Source organism: Athene cunicularia, assembly GCF_003259725.1.
Source record: "Athene cunicularia isolate RWA chromosome 2 unlocalized genomic scaffold, athCun1 chr2_part1, whole genome shotgun sequence".
Lineage (NCBI taxonomy): Eukaryota > Metazoa > Chordata > Aves > Strigiformes > Strigidae > Athene > Athene cunicularia.
Genome location: NW_020799095.1, coordinates 118,713,043 through 118,727,337, shown reverse-complemented (window position 1 = coordinate 118,727,337; position 14,295 = coordinate 118,713,043). Strand labels below are relative to the sequence as shown.

At 37.5% G+C, this 14,295-nt stretch overlaps 1 protein-coding gene across 10 annotated transcripts in view; it reads left to right on the top strand.

Moving 5' to 3' along the window:
- The window catches only part of EYA1 (EYA transcriptional coactivator and phosphatase 1), a 152,246-nt gene that overhangs the window by 47,391 nt on the left and 90,560 nt on the right, over nt 1-14,295 (top strand). The window contains exon 1 of one of the 10 annotated variants that reach the window (XM_026842900.1): nt 13,095-13,207. The exons of the other annotated variants lie outside the window; for them this stretch is intronic. The gene's annotated coding sequence lies outside the window, so the exon portion shown is untranslated. Of the gene's footprint in view, nt 1-13,094; nt 13,208-14,295 lie in introns of those variants that run through there. 10 annotated transcript variants of the gene reach the window in all.

Sequence of the window (14,295 nt, the reverse complement as noted above, 5' to 3'; positions counted from 1 at the left end):
AACAGAACTGTAAATGGAGATCAGGCAGTCCCTTGTTGTAACCCAGTTTCCTAAAGAAAAATGTCTTTTGCAACCACGTTCTTTGTACATGTCTGTCTAGCTATATGTCTCCTAACAATAACTTTCCAATTTGTTGGGAAATCTCATTCCAGTCTGACGGAGAGCTAGCAGCCTCAAAAATATCACACTCCTTCAAGTTTTATGAGAACAGGCAGATGGGTTGTGGAGGACGTGTGTAGACATCTTTGGCTGATAAAAGGCTAAAGACCTTCCAGTAGACAAATGTGAATCAGTGAGACAAGGCTGCCCTGGACTGGCAATGGCAAGGTCATAGTACAGGCTAGCTGCCTTTTGACCCAGGAGGTGATGCTATTAAGTGCATCTCATTGTGTGTCCCTCTCCCCAGACGGGATTTGTAAGAGGTGCATAGTAGAGTTGGTCTGTGTCACCCCTAAGCCATAGGCCCTCAGTGCTCCCAAGCCCTGAGATTGCATTTCTAAGCAGTTTGCATCCCAGAAGCTGGACTCTTTCCTCTTAGGAGCTACCCCATTCTCATCAACGAACTTCCCCTTCTTCCCTCTTTTGTGATTCCCTTCACTTAAGCCACCCCACAATCTTCTCTTCCAGTTCCCCAGCACGGAGCCTTCAAACCCATTGCAGCTGCTTCACCACCAGGTTTCAGCCTGTGTTAAGGTGCAGCCGGCTGTGGCTGTCCATGTTCCTGCCCCTGTCTCTGTGGCCACTGAATCCCTTGCAGTTATCTGGGTGGAGGAGAAAAGTCCTCCCTTCCCCCACTCTTGGTTTCCAGGAGATGTAAAAAAGCTGGTTAGAAGGAGCAACTGTGAAAAGTGAAGCCTGTGAGCTATAAAACAGAGGGAATCTCTGGCAAGACACTGCAAGTAACTCTAAGCCTGCAATTCTCTCTACTCGCAGCCTTGCTCTAAAATACCCTGGCTGACCTTCCTGGCACATTGTGGGGAAAGTTCAGATATAGTCAAATGACAAAAATCTTGCTGTCATTAGCTTCTGGGGGAGGAATGTCAAAGCACAGTTTCTGGAACTGTTTGATGGACCAGGTTGATTTATGTCTTATTCTGGTTTTAGTGGTTCTTTTGATGCTACTTTTTTGGTAATTGTACTTTTAATTATGTCAAAGGTTCCCAGGATGTTAATTTTCTGTGCATCTAAATAGGCATTTCAGCGAAGGAATTAATGGAAACGTCTTTAGAGATGAGGATTAGGAGCAGCATGAGGAGTTTAGTAACTCTGATTAGTCTGGGCACTTTTTCCTTTGGGTATAAAATGCCACTGGAGCATCCTGAAGTATCTATATGAAAAGACTGCATGTCCCTTGTGTATTTATAGATTGTAGAGTGGGAGATGCAGACAGTACATGCTTGGAATTAGACACTTGTTTTAGATGGTGAAAAGCAGGAGGGAAATTTTCAACTTAGAGTGTGAGAACATAACCATGTGACTCATTAAAATTAATAGGAAATGCATAGTGTAGTCTCTATGCACCACTTTGAAAATTTCCCTGGGTGTTTCTCTATGAATATTTATGCAATCAGAAATAAAATGCAGACAATGAAGCAAAAGCCAGTGTAAATACAAAGTGATCACATAATTTACATGTTTTTAATTATTGACATAAACTCCACTTTTGTCCAGTAATAAAAAATGCCTATGAATGAAGAAAGTAGTTAAACACAAAAGAAAACAGTTTCAGCAATTACTTAAGAGGAAATACTTTTCTGATTGAGTCTCTAAAGAAGTCAGTAAACCTGCTTGCACTTTTGACAAAGATATTTAAAATCTGTAGTCCAGTATGTTGGATTTTTGTTTTGTTGTGTTTTTGTTTTGTTTTGTTTTGTTTTTAAAAAAAAAGACAGATGATTTCATCACTCAAGAGGAGAGGCTTATGTCAGTGAGATCACCAGATATCGAACAATCTTCTGTGAAGGATGTAATGAGAAAGGTGTAGGAGGTAAAAGGAAAAAGGTACACATTTGCTTAAGAACTGAACTGACCTATCTACAGTGTCCTCTGACCAGTTACTACTGGCTTACTAAAAGACATAGGGAGCTTATCTTTAATTAAGTTATGAATGGTGTTAATTTTATTATCCACTCATCTTTTATTCAATGGCATAAATCCAAGGCAAGGTAGCTAGTAAGGTTCATGGTTCCCAATCATAGTTCAGGGAAAGAATAAAAGATGAAGCAGTTATGTCTGAAAAAAAATATTTATCATACAGTGTCTGCACCCCATCCAAAACTCAAAACCCCCAGAACTAATTTCAGCTATTAGTATTATTATACCACCTTTGCTTCCTTAAGATGGATGCGGCAGGTCAAAGAATGGCAATGACTGCAAACAAGAACAATTCTGAATCAATATAACCTTTAAAAAACCTGCCAGGAAAAGTAGATGTTCTGCAGCTTTCTCTGTGCTTCCCTGTCTGCCAAGTGGTTTCTACATTTTGAAGTCTTGTCAAGCTGAGCAGCAATCTTCCACCAAATAATTCCATCACCAATTAGTCTGTCATAGGCTTTGTCAGTTTATCTTAACTTCTCTGCCCTATGGACTGAGTACTGGATAACAAACAAAGATCAAGAGAAAAGAAATGTTATGCTTTCTCCCTGTATAACACTGCCTTGAACCCAAACATCCTCCTCCTCTGAAGCTGTGAAGCAGTGACATTCCTCCGCAGGACCCCATACTGAAAAAGGAAACAGTCACATCTCCAGTAGGACCAAGCTACTCACACCCTTCCTAGTGAGACTTGGTGTAGGAATGGTTAAAGGGTGAGGAGAAATATATAACAAATTGATCAGTATCAGAGAGTCACCCCTTACATGTCACAAGCAAAAATAAAAGCACCCTCTCTATCCTACGGAAAATCTAAGAGGATAGATTTCCCCTGGGATATACGTGTGGTCCTTCCCCAAGAGAAGGAGAGTTTAACTGGCTTGTGCAAATCAGTTAAGCAAAGGGTAAATTGAGAGAGGGCTGGGAAACCGTGCTAGGTGAATGTGGGCATCCTCAGCTGTTGACAGCAGCTCAATGAACAGCTGGGTAGCAGAACTTGCTATGAAAAACCACCAGCCAGCTTCTATTGCTGTAGGACTGTCCCTGCTGACTATAATTCAGAATATCTGTGATTCCTACTTCAGTGATTCAGATCAAGAAAGCTGATAGAGTGAACACAAAAGATATCTCATAAATACATCCACTCCCTTCTCTCATCTTCGAAGTCAAGAGAAGTCAGATAAGCTTCTGGCATGCAATAATGCAGTCACCCCTGTGTGGGAGAACAGACTCCTTGGAAAGCCTATGTTGGACAGTGTGTTGAGTTCTCTTATAAACATTTTCTGAAAAGTATTTTGCAGAGCTAACAAGGAATTATGTGAATAGAGAAATAATCAGGTAAGGTGATCAAGACTGAAGAAATTAAACACTCAGGGTGCAGTTATGGAAAGATGATTGGGATGCATTTAGCAGATTTCAGCTAACGAGGTCAGAGTTGTGATTTCAGGCAAGTGAGGAAACTGAACAAATTTTAAATGGTAAATCAGTATTTATGTTTTCTAGACTTGCAAGAACTCAGGGTTTCATTTGTTTTAGCCCAAATGTTTGGGGGAAAAAAAAAAAAAAAAAAGAAAAAAGAAAAGGAAATTTTGAAAACACTCTTTTTAGGAATAGCTCTTTTGGGGGTCAAAGAGTTCCGTAAAAAAGTTTTGGTTTCACCGTCAGGCCAAGCTACTCTGCTGTGCTGCAAGAGATGCAGTCTGGCCCTAACAAACTGCATTTGCATGAGGATGTGGGTGTTGTGATATTTTCTGAATCCCAGCAGGCTTTAGGCAGCAGAGAACAGTAGCCTAAGCACAGTGCTCAGCTCTGCAAGGGGAGAAATGGCACTTAGTATGCTCAGTAACACAATTTAAGCACCACTTCCTTATCTGACGTTGTTAATTACTTCATTTTTCTTAGATGATGTCCAATACAGTTATTTGGGTTACATTGTAAGTTAGGTTGAAAGCTAAGGCCAATTCATAGAGGTGGGAGCAGTTTGGGAATATTTTTTTTTTTCTGATAAACAAGAAAATATATTCCTTTCACTTTGTTGATCCAATTCATAACTGTTCAGTATAATTACTCATAATATTAATACCTTGTCATAAATTTTATTTTTCATTGTAACTGTTAACCAACAGTCACTAATAAAATGCAGACCTTTACTTGGTATTCCATCTGTGACTGGAATATCAGAGTTCCAGTATTATAAATCAGTTTTAAAGGTTGAACATCAGTTTGAAGATTTCAAAGCATACTTGTTTCTGTTAAGCTTTCATAAAGGATGTTTCAGAATTCATTGGGTTTTGATTCTATTTTGTGAATTCATTTGCATATTTCAGAAGGCAAGCAGAGTAAAGACTAAATTCTTTGGGAATTTCAAATCATGGAGCTAATCCAAGATCCATTCAAGTGAACAAAATCTACTTAATTTACTTCTTCTTTCAGTAGAATCTACCCTACAGAGATGTTAATTTAGACATCATTGCATTGATGTTAGTCAGGAAAGGATGCTGTGGCTTATTAGTTCTTCTAGGATGGGAGGAAAGAAACACATTTTCATACACTAAAGGAGATATTAAATGAATTAGTCATTCCCTTGAGCAAATGACACCTATGTGCTTATGGCATGTTGCTATGTGGAAATTTTATAAAGTCTGGATATCACTATTTTTATTATTTATTAGATTATCACATTTCCACTGGTGCCTGCACATGTACTTTCGTGTTTGTTAAATGACATCACTCCTTTCTGATTGCTAATAGTTTGCATTACTATTAGTTCTCCGCTATTTGCGGGAAGATTTGTTGGTATTATATATGGATCTTTCTAGCAACAAAAAAGCCATGTATATATGCTTATGCAGAGCTAAAGTTGGAAATTTGGCAAGTATCTTTAAGCCGTGCAGTGCAGTTTTATTAAAACAAAGAAACTTATGTCTTGCAAAGTTACAAGCAAGCTTAGGTGAGTGTAAAGATTTAGCAAATCAGTGTCTCCAACCAATCCCTTAAATCACTGTGATTTATTATTTTTTTATTCATAGTCATGAATTTCTAAGCCAAATGTAAACAGCAGTCTTCAAACCTCTTATTCAGGGTCTCTAAAGTCCACTTCTCTTACTAAATTAATAGGAAACATTTTTACTGCGCATTAACTTTCAGCTATTTTTTCATTGCCATTCACTTCAAATCGTTTTATGGTACCCATTCATATTTTGAGAAACTGGTGTCTTGGCAGACTTCAGTGCATCCAAACATGAAGAAATAACTAGTCCTGGATTCTGCAACCTGGGCTGTGAGGGTAGACTCCAGCACCAGTACACAGCCCATTTGAGGTCAGAGGGACTATTAATGGGTACCACAGTCCACCTTTGGACCGGACTGCAGAATGGTGGCGTGGGCTGAGGCAGACCCCAGCACTGCCTGACAGGAACCTTGTCGCGTAGGACCTGATGAAATGTGTTTCATCCTGCACATACAATTTTAGGCAACCCCATATTAGATTGCCATAAAAAATAGTTGACCTACCAGTTGTTACTTTATGATGTACTGCATACTATTTACTATTATTTACTTACTGACCAGAAAAACAAGAGCCAAATCCTGGTATTCATCAACTAATAAAGATTTATATAAAGCTCCTGCTGTGCTTGGTATACCACATATGTCTGAGACCAATTCCATTAAAAGAAACTCAACATAAAGTTGATCCTATTTCAAGTCAAGCTTCAGATGCATACACAATATTTTATGGTATTTTGGAGGTGAAAATATTAATAGTGTTTTCTTATTTTACAAAAAAGGATTAGAACTAAAAATAGTAAGGACTTTATGAGAGGGGAGAGACAGGAGGGAAGAGAAATGCATTGTAGGGGCATCATTTCTGGTTTGTGGAGGCTTTTTTGGGTCTCACAGAGGAACAAAAGCCTTTTGATGCCCAAGCTGTACCCAGTTGAGGGGCAGCCACTTTCCATCCCTTGGATTTCCCCCTTCCCTACTGTAGGCACCACACAGTTCCTGAGACTCTTTCTGAATTCAAACCCCTTTCTAGACATGGATTAAGGTTTGGGAGAGGGAGCCTTCATTCTGGATGCTTCTTTTCATTTGCAGTGAGGGGTGGAGAAGCAGCAATTCATCTGTGGCTGCAGGGACCGAGGATGCTTTCTTGCATAGCCACAGCCCTTTGGGGCTTGGTGGAGCAGGCAGAAGCACCTCTGGTATCTTCAGCCAGGGAAATGGAGCACTTGTTTGTGTCCCAGGCACAATAAGACACAACTTGAAGCATTCAGTTTCCAGCAGTATAATTTTGACTTTGTTTCAATAAGCAGTCATATGCAGTGGAGTATATTGGTGGGGTATGTTTCAAGTTAGTGCATTTTTAGGCTACTAAATCTACTAAATTTTCCTAGGTATCTCTAATTTATGATTTGCTGCTTTCCAGAAGAGCTATTAAAAATCAGCCTAGATACACAAACATACCCTGTATGAATACAAGGAAAGTGACATCACATGCACTGAATAGGAGTAAGGCTTTCTGAGTTGCATTCAACACATTCCTTACACTGATAGCTGCCAAAATACGATTTCTTAAAAATCAAATTATGAGTTAATTTATAATTATTTATCTTGGCTCATCCACCTTTGTTCTGAGTTCTTCATACAATTGTGTTCTGTTGTGTGTATCTTTGTGTCCTCTTCTCCTTATGCTATTGCATTCTTCTGGTATCACTGCACGAGCAGCTTGGTGCCTCTGCTTGGTACACAGTAGCCAGGCTATGTCTTTCGGCACATAAATTGACATCCAGTGCAAGGTGTTTCAATTTGTCTGTGTCTAGTTTAGCAACATTATTTAATGGAGCTTGCTGTGTATAGAGATTCTTGTATTAGAAAAGACAAAGCATTCTTAAAGACATGCCTTCAGAACTTCATTGGGTGAATCACTCGGGTGGATGTGAATGCCTCAGTCTTTCGTGCACGAAAATGTGGTACAAGACAGAGGGGAAAGGTACATTATTTAGATTTTAGATATTGAAATGAAACTTTTGCTTGTTCTTAATTCTTGTGAAACCCTCTTGAAATCCTTATTTTAACCTATTTCCCTCTAAATGACAGGTTTGCAGGGACAAAAGTACTGACTGCCCTCTGTGATTTTTTTCCCTTGAGCCTAGGTTTGAAAGGAATCTGTCATCCTGTGTTCATGGGCTGAAAATATAGGTGTAATTGTGAGTAATTGGTTTAGGAATTAAATATTTTTTTTGAAAGGTAGATTGTCAAGAAGGAAATATATGTAGAAAATCTGTATAATGCACTTAATTAAAAAAAAAATCCATATTGGTAGCCTGGAATTTTGCAAGGCAGTAAAAAAAGTTTAAGCTTTGTTTACATTTTGGCTGTAAGAGGTGCCTCTCTTTAAGTATTTAGATAAACAAACCAAAGCTGCTGTTTTCATTACCATGGAACACAGAGCCCAGTTTCCTTACCTCGGAGAACATTAAACTAAAATTCGGTGACAGAAAGCAATTTGACCTCTTGCAAATATAAGTCTTTGATAAACCTTACAGTATGGGGGGGGGAAAAAAAAAAAAAAAGCCAACCTTCAAATTTTGTACCTATTGACATTGCTTAATAAAAACATCTCAAGTGCTGGTGCTTCTGGGTGTGTTTCCAATAGCAATGTGATTGCAAGGCTCTGTGGATAAAGTTACCAATCCTTTGAATTCTGACCTTCAGTCTAAAACAGCTTTAGAGGTTACTCTTTTTCCGATTTGTGAGATTGCAGAGAAAAAGTTAATGCTGCTGGAAGGAAGCGGGGGAGGGAGCTGGGCTTGGAGATGAGAATTGGGACTTTGAAGCCATCTGAGAAGTTTTCCTCTGGCCTTGATTTGTAACAACAAATATTGGCAGCCTGACTCTGAGTAATTATACAAAATTTCAAAATAGAGCATGCGGCAGTTGAAATTTCTGTGAATACAATTACTATTGAGACCCAATTGATTTTAAGGGAAATTACACTGTTGGGTTCAACAAAGTCTGGATTCTTGGGGGAGCTGTAGTCATCAGAACCTAAGAGCTAGCTTAAGCCCATCATCTGTGTCTGTGGGGAGGGGAATCCTCAAAACTGAGTCCTTGCCTAGATGCATTGACTGGAAGTGTCTGTCTCTTTCTTGTGAAGATGAGGGTTGGCATGATCATCCTAAACTAAATGCTTAATTTTAGATGGTTACAGTTAGGTGAGAATCTAACCCCTGCTGAACAAATGAGGGTCATGGTATAATTACTGTAAGGTTCAAAAGAATTTACTGCGGTAAATTTCTTAAAAACAGTTTACAGGGAAAGCAATCGATGCAAGTGTAAAATAAATTACCCTTGTAATGAGTATTTTAACTTAGACTGCTACTTTTTCCTTTTCATTACAAGGCCCAAAATGTGGAATATTTTTGAACTTCACTTTTAGAAGATACTTCACCTTTCCTGACCGTAGTAAGAAAAATATGTGTGACTGAATGTTTCAAGGTTAAGGACGTACATATTTACTGTATTCAACTTCTGCAAGGTTTGTGATTTTAATGTGTGTTTATGAATCATTATAAGTCATAAACGCAGGATTGTCTTACTAATTTGTCAAAGTGATCTTGGATTGCTGTTCTTTCAATTTTCTTCATAATTCTAAATGTTTAATTAGAAATAATTTTTCTCTATATAATTTTTTTTTTATTTGCTTGTCCAGTCTTATATGTCAGCAGCTGAAAAATTATGCAATAATTGACACAAATAACTAAAATACAGTAATGATCCACTGCTCCATCTACCGTTGAACAGTGACATGAATAATGCTTCAGGAAAAAAATACGGAACGCATTTAGGAAATAATAACAAAGTGGAATTTGCAACAAATAAACCTATTGTTTCTGTGGTTAGTGAACAAACATATTTTTCTTGCAGAATTTAGAATTCTGAGTACAACTTTAATTCAGAGCTCAAAACCAAACAAGAACTTTCCATCTCCCTTTTCACCTTATAAGAGGTGCTGACAAAACTGGTTTTGTTCATGATAATGGAAAATAGTTGAAGAAAAGACAGTCTAGCATTACTGAGCTGACTCATGTTATACAGTGTGCTGTATGTATATCACTGGCAAAAACATAAGTTATTGCTGTGAAAAAAATTTGCAATGGTTTGTAAATTCTAACTTTTTTCTAGTAGCACTAACTGAAAGATGAGGAAGGCTTAAATAGTTGTGGGAGGATGAACTATGGAAAAATGGCATGTGTGTGAAATGTGTTTTATAGTCCTTACGGAACAATGGGACTTGATTATTTTGTCAGCTCACTGGTAATCTCTCATTTGTACTGTGTTTTTCGTGCAGCTTAGTCTTTTGAGGAACTACCGAGTATAGCTTTTATTGCCTGTTAGAGTGCTAGCAAGCAGCTCCTCATCATCACTGATGCATTTGATTTGACTTGTTCATTTTTGTAAGCAAATTATTATTCACACATCACACAGAAGAATGATTATTTTTGATTTTTAGGCAGTTACATTTCCATGCTGAGCTGGAGTAAAAGCTTGAATGTAAATTAGAAAAATTAGCTTTCTCAAGGATGCTCACAGGTTGCAATTCACTCCTTTCATTTTGCCCCCTATCTTGCAAACAGCTAATTCTCAAAATCACTTTGCGCATTATGTTGCCTTCAGAAGGACTACCTTTATAAACAGTTACTAACATGTTTATGTATTTTTTGAGCTGAGGTTTTTGTGCCAAAAAAGGTGACATTCTCACTGCTTCTTAGGTACCATAGATAGTATTAAAAATCCCCCTGTAGAACTCTTGAACTTCACTGGAAAATGGAAAGTAATTTTCAGTAGTTCAATTTAATAGATAAGACAATGCTTAAAATAAGGCTGCTGTAGTTAGAAAAGCTACAACACTACTATTAAATCAGGAGTAGATATGGGAGCCCTGCCCTCAGCATGTCACAGACCTGGTGTCTCAGTCTTTCGGGAAAAGTGATGCCATCACTTTTGGGTAGAGCATCTACTTCAGATTATCTGGACACCAATCAGTATCAATATTTTTGTGTGATGATCATAAGTATAATTATCTTCATGAGATATCTAGAAGAGAAAAGTGATGTAGGAAGTTTTCAGTTGGGTGCTACAAAATACCGAAAGAGAGATGACAGTATTAGATATATTTAAAACTTAACTTCATGTAGGAAAACTTCCCTTCATCCTGCCAAATTACTTATTTGTTTTGCAGTTAAAAGTACTAAGCAAATTTGTATTTTACACTGTTTGTGTCTATAAATATATTTTTTCCTCTGTTACAAAATGCTTTTAAGATGCAATGAATCTATTGAGAAAACACGTATATCTTGATTTTGGAAAGTGAAAAACTGAGAAACACTAAGATATTTGCAATGAAATTACCCTTTGACTGCTTCTCCTGTGGAAAATCTCTTTATTTATATCATAGTTATCAAGAACTATTTCAGAACCATATAAAGTCACACATTCATTCAAAAAGCTAAAACAGTATCTACTTAATAAAGACTATTTCCTGGTTTAAATTACACAAAATGATCATGTGCTTCATACTGAAGTTCCTAATTAAAAGCAAGTACAATTGCATGCAAACTAGCAAAGATGTCACTGGGGCCAGTAGTTCATACAGGTTTTGGGGAAGGACGGTGGTTAGCAGCACACACCTTTTCTTATACCACGTTGCGCATAGACGTTAATTCATTATTAATTTTATCCAGTTAATCTTGAAAGAATATAATGAAATTTTCTTTCTCAATCACACTGATGGTTTGTGGACAGAACAGTTAAAATGGTTGACTTCTGTCACTTTTTTTGTTTGTATTTACCAAGGCCTTTCTACTTTTGCTCACGTGAGTAGCATGAGACAATAAGGGCTCCTGTCAAATGCTGCAAACTTCTGCTCCAGCCAGGGACGTCTCTAGGCAACAGCTGCTATGTGTAAGATAAAACTTGTATGGAGACATAGGAGGAATATTGCCTGCTTCAGAGGGTTCTGACGTTGCATTGCAGTTGTTATGGGAAGAGACAGGCGGTGGCTTTCGGGAGTGGTGGGATGCATCTTCTGCTTTAGTGAAGTGTGGTCTTCCTGGGACTAATTCTAATGTTAAATATTTCAGTACCTCTTCCTACTTAGAGACAAACATGCAAAAGTCCCACTGTTCCATATCCATCTTATATCTAATTTTTCTTAGTTATCAGTGCATCTGTCACTGTGGAACCTAAGCCCCAGTAAATACTGTGTTCGGGATGGTCTGGCTTTACTTGTGCTAGAACAAGTGTGTGACACTGCACGTGGAGTTAAAACCATATTGCATGAGCAACAGTTGTAAAAATACACCCAATAGTTTGTTGTGCATTTGATATTATGTCATAGGCCTGGTCCTTTGCTTCTTACAAATCTTGAGATGCCAGCTGCATCAGCAGGAATGCAGAATCAGGGCAAATTCAGGCATGATGTAAACATACACAAATCCCACTGAAATCTCTGTTCCAAACCCAGTGTTAGTGCAATTGTGGTTTAAAATTGATGTTGGGTGCCAGTGATCAACAACGCAGCCTGCACTGATTTGGTATGCAGTTGGAAGAAAAAAACCAAAAAGCCAAGTCAACAAAGCGGTTTCAAATAGGTGTGGTGCTCAGCTGGCATAATTAGATTAGTTATTGAAATAAAAAAACTGCACTCACTTAAAACAAATGAGGATCTGGTCCATGGTATCAGCTGTAGGGTAAGTTCATAGGTTAGACCATACCATGGGGTAATGATACACACTAATCTGAAGTCCAATCTTCAGACATCAGATAAAGAACTTTAAGTCACTGTTTAATGGCTGTATAAACACAGAGGACCCTGCTTTATCTTATATCCCCCATCTAGATCATTTATATGGCTTCAGTTCCCATACTGCCTACATGCCATGCTACAGAAGAGATTAAATATTCAAAGCCAGTTCTTTTCTTGCAGTGCATCATCAACACACTTTTTCTGATCATCGTAGCCTCTGTGTAATTTATCCCATGTTTATCATCACATCACCAGGCTCTGTATGTGTGTGTGGGGATCTGTCTCACACTTTAATTAAATGCAGAGGCTGGGCACACTCCTAAAGTTATTACTTAGACAAAACTCCCATAGGGACTACAAAATCTAACCAACAGTAAACCTGTTTCAGTAAGGTTTATATTTAAAACAGTAAAATTTATTCATATATTTGTGCTGGGTTTTTTTTTAACATGGAATGAAATAGATTGTGCAAAAATTCACATGTATCACTGAAAGTCACAGTTGTTTTTTTAAAAAAATCATTTTTTGATTTCCATAGCATCATTTAAATATCACTATTTTTGAGAGAGGGTTTTGAGTTACATTTTACAGTGTCAGATGGTACCTCACAACAACAATATGACATTTTCTGAGTTTTTTTCCCCGAAAAGAAAAAAAAAAAAAAAGAGTTTCTGCTTCCTGAAAGTGTGTGCCTGATCTTTTTGATAATAATAGATGGAGCTCCTAGTGAAGCAGGATGTGTGTCTTTATATAGGATTGTGTAGGGTTTTTTAAAATTGATCTTATTAACACTGGTAAAGACTTCAGTGATAAGAATTTTCCAGAGGATCATGGCTGTTCCAAAAAGCACATAGTTCAGAGTGATTGCATAGCCTTGTATTTCAGGATTTCAGTGAATTTTACCTGACAAATGACTTCGTAATAAGTAATTTGTATTTCTTTCACAGTTTAATATAGAACATCACAAATAGTTTTCTTGGCGCAAGATCTGGTTTGTGACTATAAAGTAAAGGGATTGTGTTTGTGCTGGCTCTGCAGACGGGCCCAATGGAAAGCTGCTTATTTTGACCTGGGTTCCCATATATGGTGTGTGACTGTCCCGAGATCCCTTTTCTCCGCTAAACAAAATGAAATCCTAGGTGCCTTTTCAGCTTGAAGTTGACTTGTAGCTTTGCAAACCGATCTGCTTTCCTGAAGTATTCCCAATGTACTTGCTACAAAATAATGTCTCGCTTACTGGGATGTAGTAGCCAGAAGACATTTCTCCTCTAGAAGTATTGCTTTCATTCACAGATTAGTTAATTGAAGGTAAGGATATATTAGCAGTGAATAACCACAGATTTTTGTAAAGAAAAAAAAGTTATGTTTCAATCTATTTATACAGTATAAAATTATTTTTTTATTTAGTACTGTAGACCTGGCATAGTATTAAGACTTCTTTTTTTTGGTACTGCAAATCATTACGTTGTTTTCCTCATCATATTTGGATACGTGTACTGAAAAAGTGTAGAAAAATAACTGTTACATAAATTGAAAGATACTGTCTACAAAGTGAAAATACTCCCTGGTCAAATTTAGTTATTGTGTACATTATAATGTTTTTTAACATAATGTATATATTTTTAAGAGAGTTTTTTTGAATTATGAGCAACTAAAAGTGCTGTAATAGAAACATATCATAAACCCATTTCAGTTTAATGGCTTACTAATTAAATAACTTAATTACTTATTGATTGGTAAAAGCTAAGCTTCAAAGAGTTACTATTACTTAATGCACAAATTTAACTCTATGCAACTGTCTCTCTCTTCTTTGGAAATATTTGTAAGGTCTATGAAAAGGGCCTTTACACAGTTTTGAGTTTTAAAACTTTGGTAGTTTTAAATACAACTTTGACTATATTTGCAGTTGGTTTTAGGGGTACAGATATATCACATATCTGCATGGGTTAAACCATTTTAAAAGTTTCAGATACTTTATTTAGTAAATACGTCTAAATTGGAGAAAGCTGGCTGAAATAGTTTTAGCAGACCCTTTCTTTACAAGGTTGCAAGAATCTCAGATATTTGAGAACAAATCTGTTACATATCCAATCAAAACGGCATGTCCGGACGTGCATGCTGGTTGTATGCTTAAAAGCCTCTGTGAGTATCTTTATTTAGCTTCTCTCATTGATATAATGTTGGTTTAATTCCAGTATTCTATTAGTACGGCTTTTGTTTAAACACAGTTTACTAGAGGGGATGCATCTACACACAATTAAACTTTTTAAATGGGGAGGGACTCGAGGGATTCATTAGTTGTTCTGGGGTGAGGCTGAAGAAGGTGCAAAAAGGGGGCTCTGGCGTGCCGGCTGGGGGCGGCGGGGAGGCCGGCAGCCAGGGGCGCGCAGCTCCCG